Source organism: Paramormyrops kingsleyae, chromosome 24 (assembly GCF_048594095.1).
Source record: "Paramormyrops kingsleyae isolate MSU_618 chromosome 24, PKINGS_0.4, whole genome shotgun sequence".
NCBI lineage: Eukaryota > Metazoa > Chordata > Actinopteri > Osteoglossiformes > Mormyridae > Paramormyrops > Paramormyrops kingsleyae.
This window is the reverse complement of record NC_132820.1, coordinates 12,462,412-12,479,541: the sequence shown is the minus strand read 5'-3', so window position 1 is coordinate 12,479,541 and position 17,130 is coordinate 12,462,412. Positions and strand designations below refer to the sequence as shown.

At 43.6% G+C, this 17,130-nt stretch overlaps 1 pseudogene; it reads left to right on the top strand.

The window, feature by feature from the left end:
• Window positions 1–7,436: 7,436 nt before the first annotated feature.
• Window positions 7,437–10,123, top strand: LOC111835281 (sodium-coupled neutral amino acid transporter 3 pseudogene; annotated as a pseudogene).
• Window positions 10,124–17,130: the final 7,007 nt, after the last annotated feature.

Here is a 17,130-nt window from a genome sequence, read left to right as displayed (position 1 = left end):
GTGTTTGGGCTTGGAATTGCATCCATCTAATCGCTCTCCGACGAAGGACAGATGAGTGACAGGACAGGGGCACTTCAGAGGGCCAGTCAGATTTCAGCTGGGGCCACTGCCACTGTGGCCCTGCCCTATAACCGCCACTGCTTATTTACAATATCTCCTTTCATCACTGAACACAGGTTTCCTCATTCTGCTTAGCCAATGAAAAACCTAATTTCTCTATTTGTTTTTACCTGAACAGGCAGGCACTCTAAGCAGAAGCTGGGCTAAAATAACTGCAATTAACAGGCGGATTTCAGCTCTGCTGCTTCAGGGCAGTCAGTCATGCAGGAAGACAGTGTGCAGGAAGTCATGCAGGAAGACAGTGTGCAGGAAGTCATGCAGGAAGCAGCATGTCTACATCACCAGCAGCTAAACACAGAGATACAGAAAAACAGGATGTGATGCAACTACACACAGCAAAGCCCTACCTGACTGTAAAAGTGTCCTCTACAATATCCGTGAGGGAGGGAAGCGGACAGCCAGTCATTTTTTCTGTAGTCTTTGTGATGTGAGCCGGTGCTGAGTACGATGATGGAGGAGATGTGGGAGCCCAGTTTGACAGCCTGGGGGTGACTGGAGAGGAAGTCCATGATCCAGGTGGGGGTGAGAGGAGAGGCCTCGCTCCAGCATTTTCTAATGAGAATGGCTGGTATTACAGTGTTTTTTTTTTTTTTTTTTAATATTCTATCCTCCACCCCCCCTCTGCGGAGAACTACTTTATTTGTATTTATTTATTTATTTTATATTTTTATTTACTTCCTCAAAAGAAGGAGAGGGAGGGGGGGGAACAAAGGAGTAGAAGGGGGAAAGAGAGAGAGGGAGAGAGAGGGAAAAAAAAGAAGGAGAAAAGAAAAAAAACAAAACAGATAACCTGCTTCCATGTCTGCTGAATAGAGAAAGACAACATACACGCAGGCTCCCTCGGCGGCCGGCCACACCAGGGCAGACCGGACCACGGGCCCAGAGGTCCAAGGGCCCCCCCCACTCCCCAGCCGGGACCCGACAGAGCCGGAAGGACCAGGCCCCGCCAGGCAATCGCCGAGAGTGAGCCAGCACCCACCAGAGCATCCAGCCCCAGACATCGAGAACCACCAGCGCATCGGCAGCCGGGGGCCTCATCCACTGGCAGGGAGTGTGGCGGGGGGCAATAGAGCCTGAGATGTTATTTCAGGTGGAGTCTCTGGTATTACAGTGTTAAAGCGGAGCTGTAATCCAGGTGGGGGTGAGAGGAGAGGCCTCGCTCCAGCGGCTCCCTAATGAGAGTGGCTGGTATTACAGTGTTAAAGCGGAGCTGTAATCCAGGTGGGGGTGAGAGGAGAGGCCTCGCTCCAGCGGCTTCCTAATGAGAGTGGCTGGTATTACAGTGTTAAAGCGGAGCTGTAATCCAAGTGGGGGTGAGAGGAGAGGCCTCGCTCCAGCGGCTTCCTAATGAGAATGGCTGGTATTACAGTGTTAAAGCGGAGCTGTAATCCAGGTGGGGGTGAGAGGAGAGGCCTCGCTCCAGCGGCTTCCAAATGAGAATGGCTGGTATTACAGTGTTAAAGCGGAGCTGTAATCCACGATTACGGTCCCCTGTGCTCCAGATGCTGCAGTGCAGTGTGTAATGTGATAATGATGGAATCCGCTGTGGACCTGTTCTCCTTGTAAGCAAATTGATGGAAGCGGAAGAGAGGCTGTTTTTGATGTACCTCAAGACCAGTCTCTTGAGGCACTTGGTGACAATGGGTCTATAGTCATTTAGACTATACACTCACCTAAAGGATTGTTCAATTTCTCATTAATGCAATTATCTAATCAACCAATCACATGGCAGTTGCTTCAATGCATTTAGGGGTGTGGTCCTGGTCAAGACAATCTCCTGAACTCCAAACTGAATGTCAGAATGGGAAAGAAAGGTGATTTAAACAATTTTGAGCGTGGCATGGTTGTTGGTGCCAGACGGGCCGGTCTGAGTATTTCACAATCTGCTCAGTTACTGGGATTTTCACGCACAACCATTTCTAGGGTTTACAAAGAATGGTGTGCAAAGGGAAAAACATCCAGTATGCGACAGTCCTGTGGGCGAAAATGCCTTGTTGATGCTAGAGGTCAGAGGAGAATGGGCCGACTGATTCAAGCTGATAGAAGAGCAACTTTGACTGAAATAACCACTCGTTACAACCGAGGTATGCAGCAAAGCATTTGTGAAGCCACAACACGCACAACCTTGAGGCGGATGGGCTACAACAGCAGAATACCCCACCGGGTACCACTCATCTCCACTACAAATAGGAAAAAGAGGCTACAATTTGCACGAGCTCACCAAAATTGGACAGTTGAAGACTGGAAAAATGTTGCCTGGTCTGATGAGTCTCGATTTCTGTTGAGACATTCAAATTCTGGTTTTGGCAGCAAGTATGAGGGCTCATTTCAAGCCTGGGTTCTTTGAAGAAAACCTGCTCTCCCTCTCTGATAAAACTGTGTCTAAAATATTCAGCCTCTGCCTTCTCAGTGTCTCTGTTGCCGTCGTACATTCAATGCCTGAGGCCTCTTCCTGCCCTGAAGGTGTGAGGTTACTGAATCAGCAAAGTGGGGATTCACAGTCCTTAGGCGTTTTGGTGAGGCCTCATCAGAAGGCATTGCGGTACAAGAGATTCCCCGTCATTTTCTCTGAGATTATTGTTGTAATTGTAGTAGAAATCTTGTGGTGGTCTATTCCTCCCTTACAGCCTCCAACGCTATTTTAGGTTCATGAGTTATTGAGAGTTCAGGAGTCTAATGGCTTGAGGAATGAAACTATTACAGAATCTGACTGTCCTGGTCCTGATGCTGCAAAGCCTCTTCCCAGAGGGCAGCAGGGCGAACAGTCCGTGGTGGGGGTGGGCGGAGTCCCTGATGATGTCACGGGCTCTGCTGAGACAGCGTTTGTGCGCAATGTCCTGGATGGATGGAAGAGAAGTCCCGATGATCCTCTCTGCAGTCCTCACCACTCTCTGCAGCGATTTCCTGTCTGAGGTTTTCGAGCTGCCAAACCAGATGGAGATACAGCTGGTCAGCACGCTCTCTATGGTGCCTCGGTAGAAGGTGGTGTGGATGGGAGAGGAAAGCTCTCTGCGTTCCTGCGTTTGCACTCAGGAAGTGCAAATGCTGCTGAGCCTGTTTAACCAGTGATGTTGTGCTTGGTGACCAGTCCAGATGGTCAGTTATCTGCACCCCCAGGAATCTGATGCTGCTGACCACCTCCACAGCACTGCTGTCAGTGACGGGTGGTGAATGACTGGGCTGTTTTCTCCTGAAGTCGATGATCATCTCCTTGGTCTCCACATTCAGGATCAGGCTGTTGTCACTGCACCATCCCACCAGTCGCTTCACCTCCTCTCTATAATGGCAAGTCGTCGTTGTTCCTAATGAGACCCACTAATCTGCTTTGGATTAAGCCTGAACACCACCTCTCACCCCCCCATCACAGACGCCCCGCCATAACACTGCCTTAATATATTACCTGCACTGAAGCCCGTTTGGAGCGAGGAGTTTCAGTGCTGCTCCGGTTTCCTCCCACAGTCCAAAGGCGTGCAGGGTTGGCTGATTGGCGTCTCTAAATCGGCCCTGTACTGTGTGAGTGTGGCTGTGTGAGTGTCTGCACCCTATGGTGTGTTGGCTCCCGCCCAGGGTTGGTTCCCACCTGCGCCCATTGTTCCCGGGATACGCAAATCTATATTATTCTATTATAAACTTATAATTAGTTACATCAAAGGCGTTTGGGTAGCTCGCAAACCCTACAGACTATTTACAAGGTAATAAAACTGTTACATACATGTAAATGCGCGTGCAGATTTGTCTCGAATTGAAAATGTCACACCAGCCAGCTGACCAAAGTTGGCAGCCCTGTGCACCTCTGAAATATATGTAAATAACCAGGACAGCCTTTTCCTGCCATTGAATTAGCTTTCATTAGCTTTTCATTCAGACCACACACTGGTTTGTGTTAAACTTGCTAGACAAAAAATAAAGATCAGGCTAAATAAAGATGCGACTCAGAAATGCCTGAGTGATTAGGTGTCCAAGACCTGTGAGATACTGGCATCATATCCAAGGTGCCCCATCGCGGGGACCCAGATAAACAGCTTCTGGAAATGGGTTCATGCATTTGATCTAACTCAGTACAGAAAATCACCTCCATACATCCAGACAGGACATCAAGGGCCGTGCTGCATTTAATCGTAAGCTTGTTAAGCTATAGAGGCCTTCATCAATGTTGAGTTTTGCAAGTACAATGAGGTCAATCCTCTTTGAAAGCTGCCAGCTGGGAGAGCATGTTGGATTATTGAACAAGACATACATCAATAATTGCTTAAACAAGTTGATTTATCAATCTGTTTTATAATAATACACTCGTCCGTTCTAAATAACCCCTCACTCTGTTGAATACAGTGATCTGATGCCCATTGCTAATGTATGGGGTGCAGCACTTGATATTCACAGAACGCTAATTCATTGCATGGAGATGTCGGTTCACTTACATTTTCTTCATATTGTGTGTGGTAAGTGCAATAACCAGAGGAAACCTGGTAATCTACTCAAACATGTCTAGGTCTGATTTAGACATAGAATCAAGGCAAGAGAAAATGTTATTTACTGATTTTCAAAGTGTTCTCTCATCGGTAACACTTTACCTGAGGAAGCACAAATAATGTAGTATTATGCTGTTACTTATGTATTAATTAACCACAATGTCTGTTGATATACACTCACCTAAAGGATTATTAGGAACACCATACTAATACAGTGTTTGACCCCCTTTCGCCTTCAGAACTGCCTTAATTCTACATGGCATTGATTCAACAAGGTGCTGAAAGCATTCTTTAGAAATGTTGGCCCATATTGATAGGATAGCATCTTGCAGTTGATGGAGATTTGTGGGATGCACATCCAGAGCACGAAGCTCCCATTCCACCACATCCCAAAGATGCTCTATTGGGTTGAGATCTGGTGACTGTGGGGGCCATTTTAGTACAGTGAACTCATTGTCATGTTCAAGAAACCAATTTGAAATGATTCGAGCTTTGTGACATGGTGCATTATCCTGCTGGAAGTAGCCATCAGTGGATGGGTACATGGTGGTCATAAAGGGATGGACATGGTCAGAAACAATGCTCAGGTAGGTCGTGGCATTTAAACGATGCCCAATTGGCACTAAGGGGCCTAAAGTGTGCCAAGAAAACATCCCCCACACCATTACACCACCACCACCAGCCTGCACAGTGGTCACAAGGCATGATGGATCCATGTTCTCATTCTGTTTACGCCAGATTCTGACTCTACCATTTGAATGTCTCAACAGAAATCGAGACTCATCAGACCAGGCAACATTTTTCCAGTCTTCAACTGTCCAATTTTGGTGAGTTCGTGCAAATTGTAGCCTCTTTTTTTCTTATTTGTAGTGGAGATCAGTGGTACCCGGTGGGGTCTTCTGCTGTTGTAGCCCATCCGCCTCAAGGTTGTGCGTGTTGTGGCTTCACAAATGCTTTACTGCATACCTCGGTTGTAACGAGTGGTTATTTCAGTCAAAGTTGCTCTTCTATCAGCTTGAATCAGTCGGCCCATTCTCCTCTGACCTCTAGCATCAACAAGGCATTTTCGCCCACAGGACTGCCGCATACTGGATGTTTTTCCCTTTGCACACCATTCTTTGTAAACCCTAGAAATGGTTGTGCGTGAAAATCCCAGTAACTGAGCAGATTGTGAAATACTCAGACCGGCCCGTCTGGCACCAACAACCATGCCACGCTCAAAATTGCTTAAATCATCTTTCTTTCCCATTCTGACATTCAGTTTGGAGTTCAGGAGATTGTCTTAACCAGGACCACACCCCTAAATGCATTGAAGCAACTGCCATGTGATTGGTTGATTAGATAATTGCATTAATGAGAAATTGAACAGGTGTTCCTAATAATCCTTTAGGTGTGTAATACTCTGAGGGGAAAAAAAAATCTAGTCACTATTGACAGTCACAATCAGGGATACAGCTGATAAATTCACAATTTTATTAAATTTTATTTATAATTTAGAATTTAGGGTGACCAGATAATCCATGTCAGGGAGGACACTTTGAGCTACTTCAGGTTTTACAAACTACTTTCAAATTGAAAGGCTCCTGTGCTCGGCTAATTAGTTCAGCTCTTCTTGTGCTTTGACTGGTTTATTTCCTTGACTGAAAGACTCATCCAGCTGTTTCACATTAACATTAGTGACACATGCATGATTATAGGAGACTGACCAATCAGCACACAGCAAGAACTCAGTGCTCAAGTGAAATCCAGGTCCGTTTAATTGAAATGGTAATTTACAATTCCTGTCCTAGCTCAGAGTGTCCTCCCTGACATGGATTATCTGGTCACCCTATAGAATTGCATTACTTGTAATTTGATAAATACAAACTACTTTTATAAATGTATAATTCAAATGTGATAAGCACAAATTATTTTTAAATAAAATATTTTTTATAATTTAGTAATACAGTGGTCCCTCGATCGTTAATCGCTGGAGTTACGTTCTAAAAAATAACCCGCAATCCGCGAAGTGGGATTCTTTATTCATAAATCAAATATTTTCGTAGTTAAAGCATTCGAAACCTGTTTACGACTTTCTAAAAACGGTTTTTAACATTATTAGAGCCTTCTACACATGAAATAACACCCTTTAGTCACCATTACTTTATGACTGCTGGACACGGAAGCAGGAACGGGGAGGAGACGAGGAATCAGGATTGAAGGGTTTATTTGGAATCACTCCAAATGCAGGACACAGGAAGATGTAACATCAAAACGTCGATGACAAACCTGGAGTTATAAACACTGACGTGGACTTCAAACTGAATCAAATTGACAAAAAACAGCTGGTCACAATCGGGGTTGCATATGTGGTTAATAAGGGGGCGTGGCACATAAGAGGATCGGATAGGCAGGTCATGACAATTACACTCGTATTACCCAAAATATTAGAAAAAATAATAGAAAATAAGAAATATTAGACGTTATATCATATTGGTATTATTGTACGTTTAATTATGAAGAGCACATAAGATGCTTCCGATGCGTAGCGATGTATCGTTTTCATTGTCTCATCAACTTTTTAATCAATATACAAAAAACCGCGATAGAGTGAAGCCGCGAAAGTCGAAGCGCGAAGTGGCGAGGGACGACTGTATATGCATACAAACAAGTGGTAACTACGAACCATTTTAAAATTAACATTATGGTGCGTTCGATTATTACAGTATATCAATGTATGACAAAATATAATCAGAACCAGTAAGACATAAACAGTGAACTAAAAATAAACTATTAACTACAAGTAAAAAAAAAAAAAGGACAAGTTTAAAAAGAAAATTTATGTAGAAGTCGGACAAGATTTTGTTGTCCGAGTTGCCCCTGTGACGTAATTTCAACATGGCGACTTGGTTTGTTTGTAGTTTGTTTGCCGTTCGAAAAAAGAATATCGCTATGAATGTACTAAAATATTTTATAAAGCTCACACAGCATGTCTTCATGGAGGCAGCCATGTTTGTTACGAGATGTGGGTAGCTCGAACGGGAGATTGTCGGACGTGATGTCACTCAACTCGGAATTTCCGAGTTCCGAGAGAAAAACAAACGCACCATTAAGCGGTAGAGACCACGTGTCCTTGTGCGCAAGTGACGTATTAAGAATTCTAAGCTTTTCCGTCAGAATATGACATCACATAACAACACGTTCTAGAACTTTGTGCTCTTTATAATTCAGCAGCCACATCCTGGTCCATCATTTGCAGTTTGCTTTTCGTAGCCTCTTGACCACTGAGTGTAAACTTCTGTGATTAAGGTCGGTTAAAAAAAGCATACTTATCTTCCAGGAAACCTTTACTACATTTGCCAGGTGGGTCATTTTTAAAAGCAGACTTTTCAAAAATTGCATGACCATCAGAATTGTAGACCAAATGTTTGAGAAAATGTTGAAACATCCTGTGTAACTGTGTGACTGCAACTGACTGAATGCCCAGAAAATAGCATCTAAGTGTTACATCAGGTATTTGGCTCAGCTGCATCTTTATTGAACTCAGGAAAATGTGTGTTTTTGTGTGTGTGAGAGAGAGATAAAAAAAAATTCAACCACATGTTTCTGAGGAATACTAGTTTGATGTACTCTTACATTGTGGAGTATGGTTCAGATGATGCCGTCTGTATATATGGATAAATGAATGGAAATATTTGTGAATGCTGTCACTCCTCGCCATTCAAGTGACCTATTTTGTTATGTGTAATGATAATCAATGTTGCTGTAAATCCTTCAGACAAAACTATTTCTTCTATCTGCACATGTAAATTCTATGTTTTTGAACTACGAATGAAATGTTGGAACTATAATGACCAAGAACTGGCTGAGAAAACCTGCCTGTCTTGGGTTTTTTGCAGTGTTTTTTTGTGTGTGAGAGAGATAAAGAAGGCATGTTTTCCAACAGTAAAATTGTGAAATATTTCCAACAGTAAAATGGAACTGGAAAGCACTTTGGTCGACATCCCTTGCCCTATCACCACCGAAATGGAAATGGAAACTTCTATTGACATCTATGGCCCTGAATTTGTGACAATTGACTTGAGCGATGGGCCTGATGATGCTGAAGCCATGCCAGAAAGTGGTGAGGAGAGCCCACCTAAGTCCGAAGAGCAATCCCAGAGCCAGTTTGCTGACTTTGCTGGAAAGTCCTCCATGGCAATGTCCATATTTAATGTCAGCAATGCCATCATGGGAAGTGGCATCCTGGGCCTGGCATACGCTATGGCCAACACTGGCATCGTCCTCTTTGTGGTCCTGCTGACTGTCATGGCCATCCTGTCAGCTTACTCCATCCACCTTCTCCTGAGGAGCGCCGGTATTGTAGGGATCCGTGCCTATGAAGAGCTGGGCAATCGGGCCTTCGGCACTCCAGGGAAAGTGCTGACAGCTTCCCTAATAACACTGAACAACATTGGAGCCATGGCCAGCTACCTGTTTATCGTAAAGTCAGAGCTGCCACTGATAATTGAAGCCTTTCTGGGAACCCCATCTGACTCCCAAGAGTGGTACCTGAAAGGCGAATATCTGGTAATTATTGTCAGCCTGACAGTAATCTTCCCTCTTGCCCTCATGAGGCAGCTTGGCTACCTTGGCTACACCAGCGGGTTCTCCTTGACCTGCATGGTGTTCTTCATCATCTCTGTAATGTACAAGAAGTTCACCATTGCATGTCCTGTGAAAAACCACGACCCGGATCAAGCCTCAGGACATATGAGCAACAGCACCAACGAAGATGACGTGTGCGGGGCCAAATTAGTCACCCTTAACTCAAGGACGGCATATACCATCCCAATTTTGGCATTTGCCTTCGTCTGCCAGCCAGTAGTTCTGCCGATTTACACAGAACTGCGGAAGCCGACAAAGAAGCGCATGCAGACAGTGGCTAACATCTCTGTGTTCGCCATGACTGTCATGTATCTTCTTGCGGCTATCTTTGGCTACCTGACATTCTATGATGAGGTGGAGTCGGAGCTGCTCTACACTTATCAGAAAGTCAGCAGTGCAGACCGCCTGATACTGGGTGTGCGATTGGCTGTGCTGGTGGCTGTCGTCCTCACTGTTCCAGTGGTCATATTCCCAATTCGGACTGCCCTGCTCCAACTCCTGGCCCCTAACAGGCCTTTTAACTGGGTGCGTCACAGCAGTGTTGCCTTCGGCCTGCTAGTCTTAGTCAACACGCTGGTGATTTTTGTACCCAACATAAAGGACATATTTGGAGTCATAGGGGCCACATCAGCGCCAAGCCTGATATTTATACTTCCGGGATTATTCTACATTAGAATTGTCCCGGAGAATCTGGAAACCATGAAATCCAGACCAAAGATTCAGGCTGCCTGTTTTACAGGCTTAGGGTTCCTGCTCATGGTGATGAGCATTGCCTTCATTATCATGGATTGGGTGTCTGCAGGAACCCAAGGTGCTGGTGGCCATTAATTTCCGGGTCCAGTTCAGAGGCCACTCTATGCCATGTGTGTAAATATGTATATATTCATGTGTTCATGTTTGAAATTGTTTTTTTTTAATAAAGTATGTCTTTTTATAAAAAAAAAAAAAGTGATTGGACTTTTTAATTTCTAAACCAGCAGCAGCAAAAATCCCAGATCCACCCCAACTAAAAAACTGCTTCTGGAATTAATCTCCAGAAAGGTGAGATATTGTTTTCAACTGCCATTTCAGTATTCTAATCACTGTAGTTATGGCTTTGCAAAGATTATCAATATTTTCAGATTATCAGTGTTTTCAAATTTTCAGTATTTTTTGTTAAACTACATTGAATCAGGGCTGGACTGGCCATCTGGCGTACCGGGCATTGGCCTACGCACATTTTTGGGCCGGCCCAGGGCCCTCTGCTGGACCGTAGGGGCCCTCTGCTGGACCGTAGGGGCCCTCTGCTGGACCGTAGGGGGCGCTCCCATATACTAAATACACACAAAATTAAACTAATGTAATTTCTCCCAAGCTCTTGACAAATATATTGTTCAAACTGCTAGTCTGACTTGCAATTTTATATATCTCTCATTTTTTTATACATTCTTATTATGGTGGGTGTATGGGTGTAATTTTTATTTTTTCTAAAAAAAAAAAAAAAAAACCTGTAAAATTGCTACAACAAACTTAAAATATAATACAGTGGTACCTCGGATCTCAAACTCACTAGAACTCGAATTTCTCGAAAGTCGAACAAACTAGAATATCAGAAGTCGAACCGTGAACACTGACCTAATATAAATTGTATGCGCCAGGAAATGAGTCACACTGCACGTCTCTGAGCGGAAACAAAAGGTAACGCTTCAGTGTCAGCCTCGCATTTGCTGCAGTAGCAGCGATTGTTGGTGATAATGCTATTTTATTGAAAATACTGTATCAGGTAATACACGGTAGTTTATATAATTTTGTTAGCCATTGCTCACCAAAAAGTTACGTAATAGTTGTACAAATGTTACAACCTAAAAATTTGCTATTCACGAACAATTTAACGAATACAGAGTAAAAATAAAAATAAACAATGGATTGGTGTCAAAACGTCCTACTTTATCAAAACATCATACCATAGTGCTAATCGATAGCCCTAGCCCTAACTCTTACCCTAACCCTAACCCCCCAAAACCCCTAAAACCCTTACCTTAACCCTAACCCTAACCCCCCAAAACCTAACCCTAATCCCAAGACGGTGGAACAGCACATGCGCAAAAAGGCTCGATAGCACGTCTCGATAGGTAGGATGTTTTGTCAGAACACCGGATTCAAAGTTTTTATTGTCATGTACAGACTACAATGCAATTCTTACTTGAATGCCTTCTTCACAGACTGGACGATTAACCAAATAAAGCAGCGCAACAGTATAGTAGCTAACAATAAATAAATCACTTACGTGTACTATTAGAGCATTTATGTCATTTATTTAAACTTCATTTTACCACGTAAATTAACTGAAAACCAGTTTTCACTGCCTTACGTGATATTCGGGAGAAATAGCAGATAAGGCATCAGAACTGCCTGGGATACAAACGTCATGCGTGTAACTAAACTCTTCAGCCAATAAGGGCAAAGGTGTGTCGTCACAGAAGCGGTTCCAGTTTGTGCAGCCGGGTGAGAGGTCGCAATGCATCTAACCGTAATGCATTGCATCAGGATCAAAATGTGTTGCTTTAAGCCAGCGCTGTAAGCAAGTCGAACGCACCCAATGACCGGACTGGGGAAACAAACTGAAACGTGAACCGACAGCACGAGTCACGGCGCTTGGTCCAGTCCGCCAGGCAGCGGAGCCGCTAAGCCTGGGGGGTATTCCAGAAAGCTTGGTTAACTAGGGTGACCAGATAATCCATGTCAGGGAGGACACTCTGAGCTAGGACAGGAATTGTAAATTACCATTTCAATTAAAAGGACCTGGATTTCACTTGAGCACTGAGCTCTTGCTGTGTGCTGATTGGTCAGTCTCCTATAATCATGCATGTGTCACTAATGCTAATGTGAAACAGCTGGATGAGTCTTTCAGTCAAGGAAATAAACCAGTCAAAGCACAAGAAGAGCTGAACTATTTAGCCGAGCACAGGAGCCTTTCAATTTGAAAGTAGTTTGTAAAACCCGAAGTAGCTCAAAGTGTCCTCCCTGACATGGATTATCTGGTCACCCTAGGTTAACTTACCATTTGGTAAATCATAACCTCTGGGTTGATTTACCCCAAACCCGCATACCATGAGTATGTCGGTTCCAAAACACATGAGAAGAGTAAGTTTAATCAACCTCCTATTGGTTACCCAGAGTTAATGTGCGTGCACGGTGCATACATAAAGACATTTTCAATGGATCGCCGATTTCATGAGTCAAAATGGAAAATCAAAGTGAAAAAAAGAGAGCGGCATACTTCACAAAGGCGGAGTTGGACGTTTTAATGCACGCATATGAAGAATTCAAGCCAATAATAGTGAAAAAAAGCAATACGGCTGCATCGGCTAAAGAAAGAGAGTTGGCTTGGCAAAAAACAACAGACAGAGTAAATGCGTGAGTGTATTAAATTGCAAATTTGAAAACGGCCCCCTCTTTTATTATAATGCAAAGTAATTAAACACCCCTTCCGCATCCTTTTGACTGTTAAATCACTATGAAAGCATTTACTTTTCCTGCCGTTCATTTCTTTAGGTTAAAATAACAATGTATATTGACTATGAATATATGGTTTCTTATTTAATAAGGTGTAATCCTTCTGGAGCCAGAAGAACTTTGAGCCAAGTCAAAACGAAACACAAAAACATTCTGCAAAAAGGTAATATTTGATTGCACGATCACTGAACTATTGATTAAACACGATTTAGTATATTCTTTCTGTCATGTAGCTAACAGAAAGAAGACTGAAGCCCGTCTAACTGGCGGGGGCCCACCACCACCTCCCCTCACCCCATCTGAGGAGCTGGCTCTGTCCCTTAATAAACATCTCAAACAGCAACTTGGTGCCTTCTTAGATGAGCACCAGCTCCTTGACCCCCTACAGTCTGGTTTTAGGAGGCTGCACTCTACAGAAACTGCCCTCCTTAAAGTTTTAAATGATCTTTTAATTGCTGCTGATGGGGGCCTGTGCTCTGTGCTTGTTTTGCTGGATCTAAGTGCAGCGTTTGATACGGTGGATCATACAGTCTTAATAAATAGGTTAGGGCAGTTAGTGGGCATCTCTGATTCTGCTTTAGACTGGTTTGCATCCTATTTTACCAATCGCAGCTTCTCAGTCAGTGTGGCTGATTTTACATCCGATGTTGCGACTATGTTATGTGGGGTGCCTCAGGGGTCGGTTCTTGGTCCGTTACTCTTCTCACTTTATATTCTCCCTTTATCATTGATCCTCAAATCCTTCCAGGATATCACATACCACTTTTATGCAGATGATATACAGCTTTATTTTTCATTTAAACCCAATCAGTTGAACAAATTATCTACTCTGGTTGACTGCTTGTCTCAGGTGAGGGACTGGTGTAGCAATAATTATTTACAATTAAACTCTGGAAAAACCGAGATGTTAATTGTAGCTCCCCCTAGCCTCCACTCTGAGATTGGCCGACAGCTATCATCTGTCATTCCTGCCTCTAAGTCGAGTGTTCGCAATCTAGGGGTTACATTGGATCAGTCTTTAAGTCTCGACTCCCATGTGAGATCGGTTAGCCGTTCATGCTTTTTTCATCTACGAAACCTGTCTAAAATAAGGTCTGTTGTATCAAAATCAGAATTGGAGATGCTGGTTCATTCATTCATTTCATCACGACTCGACTACTGTAATGCCCTTTACACGACCCTGAGTAAGTCCGCCCTCTCACGCCTACAGTTGGTTCAAAATGCAGCTGCTAGGCTTTTAACCCGTTGTAATAGAAAAGACCACATTACTCCAATCCTGTACTCACTGCATTGGCTTCCAGTGCAGTTCAGAGTTCAGTATAAAGTTCTGGTGCTCACTTATAGAGCCCTGCATGGTCAAGCACTGGAATACATTGCCCACCTGCTTCATCGCTATACAGCCTGTCGGGAGCTTAGATCTGGTCAGCAGGGGCTATTAGTGATTCCTCGTACCAGATGGAAAACCCGTGGCGATTGTGCTTTTCAGGCAGTAGCACCTAAGCTTTGGAATGGCTTGCCATGTGATTTGCGCACTGCTGCTGCAGTGGACTCTTCTAAAAAACAGCTCAAAACTTTTCTTTTTATCGAGGCCTTTACTCAGAGATGAGCATTTTTTGTTTTATGGCATGTTTTATGTATTTGTTTGCTGTTCATGTAATGTTTTCTACTGAGTTTTAAGTTTTGTATTTCCTTTTCTGTTTTACTTTGTTTCATTATTGTACAGCGCTTTGTGACTATTTGTCTGAGAAAAGCGCTTTATAAATAAATTACTTACTTACTTATGCAAATCCCATGTAGTTTTCTTTTTCCAGTGGGGTAAGGCCGTAGATGATACTTGGTGGTACTTGTGCTTCTTTACCAAAGGAGGAAAACCCGCTCGGCATAATAAAAATATCTGCGGATGGTTTTTTTCTTAGGATTCTTTAAGGAGAAATATAGAGCCTGTCAAGATTTTTTAGGATTATCTTCTTTTCTTAATTAAGTCTATTTCATGTATGTTTTTCTTTTAACTCATATTTGTACTTGTGCGCAGACGATGCACTCGACCCGGGGATGTACATAACGGGCGTATCGGAAAATACAAAACTTCAAACAAAACTTACTGTAAGACAAAATGTCCAATTTGATGTGTGGCCCAATTACAGTTTGAGCCGGATGACCTACTGGGATGTACATAACAGGTGCATGAGAAAAACCCAAACTTGAAACAAGTTTGAGAGAAAAAAAACCCTACCACGCACACACACACACACACACACTGACAAACTGCTGCTGCTAAGCGTTCATTGGACGATAGCGTCAGACCCACCTCCTGCTCCTCTCATTCTTAGCTCCAACTTTCTCATTCTCCCAGAGTTTCTTTCAGTCTCGCGCAGCACGGGGATAAGCTCCAGCATCGCTCTCTCCGAGACCTTTGCGCTATGCCCAAGTACACGCTCCGCCGGACCGACCGGGACCTTCCCAAGGTACCGCTCCACAGGCACACCCAGCCTACGCTCACACTTCATCAGGTAACCGACCCGCTCAGCTCCGTGCTCGGCACCGTCAGCCTCATAGCACGGGGCTATTCCGACAAACCCCACTCATAAGCACACAATTCACTCTCCTCAAAATAAAATAAGAATAAGAAAAAATAATTAAAATAAAATAAGAATATAAATAAATAAATAATAAATAATTTTGAAATATCAATAAGAATAAAATAAATAAATAATTTTTTTTTTTTTTAAACCCCTCTCCCAACGTCACTAGTCGTGACGTCACCTGGTACCATCCTAACCACCCCCAACCCCGCCCACCCAGTGAACTTTTGACATGTGACCTTTTTGACCTTTATGTCATAAATCTTTTTGAAAGAAGCGGTATTATCCATCTCTCTCTAGCATCAACCGTTTCACGTTGGAGTTAAAGATGCATATTTTAGCGTTGGTGGAGATGTTTTTTGAGCTCCAGATCTTTCTGAGCATATTAAACACCACTCTAGCCTTGTTGATTCTGCTTCTGATGTCTGCATCCGTCCCTCTGGTGGTATCCACAACACTGCCTAGGTAGGTAAAAGCTCCTCCCTCCTCTAGGGCAGTGCTGTTCATGAAAATGAGGTTGCTGGTTTTGGAGTGGATCTTGATCACTTGTGTTTTTGTTTTTATTGGGAGTGAGACCAAGTTTTATTGCATCTTGTGTAAGTCTGTCTGCCTTCTCTTGCATTTGTGTCTGTGTGTGTGAAAGGAGAACTATATCATCCGCAAATTCCAGATCATCCAGCTGCTCCCACATTGTCCACTGAATTCCATTTCTCTTCCCCTCCGTTGTTTCCCTCATGACCCAGTCAATTGCGAGGAGGACGAGGAACGGTGAGAGAAGACATCCCTGTTTAACACGCGTCTTGACTTCAAAGCTCCGGGAAAGCTGGCCTGCATGCATGACTCTACACAAGGTGCCATCATACGAGTTCTTGATTAGGTTTATGATCTTGGTTGGGATTCCATAGTGTTCCATTAGTTGCCATAGTGCTGTCCAGTCTAAGCTGTCAAAAGTCTTCTCAAAGTCAATGAAGTTCATGTACAGGGACGTGTTCCATTTAATAGCCTGTTCAATGATGATGCATAGCGTTGTTATGTGATCTGTGAATGAGCGATCTTTCCTGAATCCTGCTAGCTGATCCCGGAGCCTCTTGTCCACAGCTTCCTGAAGACGGTTGAGGATGCCCCGATTGAAGACCTTACTGGGCACTGAAAGTAGGGTAATCCCCCAGTAGCTGTTGCACTTTCTTAAGTCCCCTTTCTTTGGTAGTTTCACTATGTGCCCCTCTGCCCATTCGGTGGGTGTCTTTTCATCCTCCCTAATTCTCCCAAAGAGGCTGTAGAGCATGTCTATAGATGTATTTATATCAGTTTTAAGGGCTTCAGGTGGAATCTTGTCAGGGCCAGCAGCCTTTCCTGTTTTCAGTTGTTTGATTGCAGTTTTTATTTCTGCTTTTGTTGGTCTTTCACACTTGTTCTTTAGCAGTGTCCTGGTCTGGCTTCTCTCCTGGTGGTGGTCTGTTCAAAACCTCTCGGAAGTGCTCTACCCGTCTATCGAGTTGCTCTTCCGGGGTTAAAGGTACTTGGCCATTCTTACCCATAATCGGTTTATTATTTTGTTGATGTGTCCCAGACAATTTCCTCGTGATGTTGTAGAGTTCTTTCATATGTCTTTGAGATGCTGCGAGTTCTGCCTCCTTAGCTAGCCTCTCTATCTGTGATCTCTTATCACTGCTGGTGTTCTGCCGTACTTCTTTGTGGCAAAGGTTGTACTCCTTTTGAGCCATCGCCTTTTCAGATCTTGTTCTTGCGTCGTTCACTTTTTCCTTTAGCTTTCTCCTCTGCTGGATTATGTTGAAGGTTTCTGGTTTTATCCATTCTTTGTGTTTTTGGGATCTTCT